At 44.5% G+C, this 2,574-nt stretch overlaps 1 non-coding gene across 1 annotated transcript; it reads right to left on the bottom strand.

The window, feature by feature from the left end:
* Positions 1–1,544: 1,544 nt before the first annotated feature.
* Trnah-gug (transfer RNA histidin (anticodon GUG)) lies at positions 1,545–1,616 on the bottom strand. The gene has a single exon. It is a non-coding gene; the product is annotated as a tRNA-His (tRNA).
* Between the last annotated feature and the right edge of the window lie 958 nt (positions 1,617–2,574).

Below are 2,574 nucleotides of genomic sequence, written 5' to 3'. Positions count from 1 at the left end.
CTCCGTTAGCGAGGATACATGCATCCACCCTCCGTCGCATGGAATCCCTGATGCGCTGATGCAACCCTGGAGAATAGCGTATTGTATCACAGCCGTCCACAATACAAACACGAACAGTCTCTACATTTGGTACCGAGGTTGCGTAGACAAGAGCTTTCAAATGCCCCCATAAATGAAAGTCAAGAAGGTTGAGATCAGGAGAGCGTGGAGGCCATGGAATTGGTCCGCCTCTACCAATCCATCGATCATCGAATCTGATGTTGAGAAGTGTACGAACACTTTGAGTGAAATGTGCAGGAGCTCCATCGTGCATGAACCACATGTTGTGTCGTGCTTGTAAAGGCACATGTTCTAGCAGCACAGGTAGAGTATCCCGTATGAAATCATGATAACGTGCTCCATTGAGCGTAGTTGGAAGAACACGGGGCCCAATCAAGACATCACCAACAATGCCTGCCCAAACGTTCACAGAAAATCTGTGTTGATGACGTGATTGCACAACTGCGTCCGGATTCTCGTCAGCCCACACATGTTGATTGTGAAAATTTACAATTTGATCACGTTGGAATGAACCCTCATCCGTAAAGAGAACATTTGCACTTAAATGAGGATTGACACATTGTTGGATGAACCATTCGCAGAAGTGTACCCGTGGAGGCCAATCAGCTGCTGATAGTGCCTGCACACGCCGTACATGGTACGGAAACAACTGGTTCTCCCGTAGCACTCTCCATACAGTGACGTGGTCAACGTTACCTTGTACAGCAGCAACTTGTCTGACGCTGACATTAGGGTTATCGTCAACTGCACGAAGAATTGCCTCGTCCATTTCAGGTGTCGTCGTCGTTCTAGGTCTTCCCCAGTCGCGAGTCATAGGCTGGAATGTTCCGTGCTCCCTAAGACGCCGATCAATTGCTTTGAACGTCTTCCTGTCGGACACCTTCGTTCTGGAAATCTGTCTCGATACAAACGTACCGCGCCACGGCTATTGCCCCGTGCTAATCCATACATCAAATGGGCATCTGCCAACTCCGCATTTGTAAACATTGCACTGACTGCAAAACCACGTTCGTGATGAATACTAACCTGTTGATGCTACGTACTTATGTGCTTGATGCTAGTACTGTAGAGCAACGAGTCGCATGTCAACACAAGCACCGAAGTCAACACTACCTTGCGGTTTCTCAGTTCCCCAAATGCGCTAATTTTGCTGAATGAGTAAACCCATTCAAAAGAAAGTGGGCTTCGTCGCAAAAGCAAACCATACATCGCATACTAATTCCCGTCATGTCTCGCGACCAACCGTGCAGTTTGAACGTCCTAATGCAAACCGTTCAGAAGTTACGACGATTTTATTTCATGTAGTTCAGTAATTGTCACAATGTAACATGTTTCCTTTGGGCAGTACGTAAAGTTACAGTCTCAGTGAAAACATGTTTTTATTTAAAGTTACCGATACGTTAAAAAAAGTCTTAGTAGGCCTTCGTAATCTCACAGGAAATTGATATATTCTCCAAACCTTACTAGAAAAAATTTTGTCCTTTTGCCGTGACCAGGATTCGAACCTGGGTTCTTGCGGCCACAACGCAATGTCCTAACCACTAGACTATCACGGCTGACGGACTGGGAGGGTCAGAGCAGTGGACTTACTTTCCCTTCCCGGTGGCCGCAGGCTACGTCATCGGATTCCGCATAGCGGCGTCACGTCGGCTGCCTTGCGCCATCCGCGTGCAAGTCAGAACTCCTTTACGGTTACTTGCACCTCAGTATAGACTTATCTCCCTAAACGCAAAGCTTGTGACCTTGGGTCTTACTCGTAAATGAACCCCACAAGTAAGCTATTACAGACACGTTTGCGTGTTTACTTTTCATCAATGTAAGAAATATTTCGGCATCCTACAAAATATACTTACTTCTTCGAGTTATAGGAAACTGTTTACTAAATAGGCGTAATGAAATACCACAACACACAGTGTGTCACCGAGGTGGAAAAGAAAAAAACCCCAATGATGACTTTCATTTGCTCCCAGCAAGCTCTTCGTGAAGTGTACGTTGGGTGCATTAATTGCTAATTTCGCATTGGAAATGGATCTTCTTTCCACTAGAGATATTTTATTTCGATGTATAAGGTAATATGAAGAATGGAAAAGAAAATTGAGGCTGCGTTAGATGACGATCAGTTTGGCATTAGGAAAGATAAAGGCACTAGAGAGGCAACTGTGACGTTGCGGTTGGTAATGGAAACAAGACGAAAGAAAAAGTAAGAAACGTGCATAGGATTTGTCGACCTGGAAAAATGTGAAATGGTGCAAGATGTTTGAAATTCTTACAAAAGAGGGGTAAGCTTTAGGGAGAGATGGGTAATATACAATATGTTCAAGAGCCAAGACAGAATAATAAGAGTGGACGACCAAGAACAAAGTGCTTGGATTAAAAGGGTGTAAGATAGGGAAGTAGATTTTCGCTCCTATTGTTCAGTCTGTACACCGAAGAAGCAATGATGGAAATAAAAAAGAAAGGTTCAGGAGTGGAATTAAATTCAAGGGGAAAAGACATCAACGATACGATTAGCTG

The sequence above is a fragment of the Schistocerca serialis genome, chromosome 2, assembly GCF_023864345.2.
Source record: "Schistocerca serialis cubense isolate TAMUIC-IGC-003099 chromosome 2, iqSchSeri2.2, whole genome shotgun sequence".
Lineage (NCBI taxonomy): Eukaryota > Metazoa > Arthropoda > Insecta > Orthoptera > Acrididae > Schistocerca > Schistocerca serialis.
This window is presented reverse-complemented; position numbering and strand designations above follow the sequence as displayed.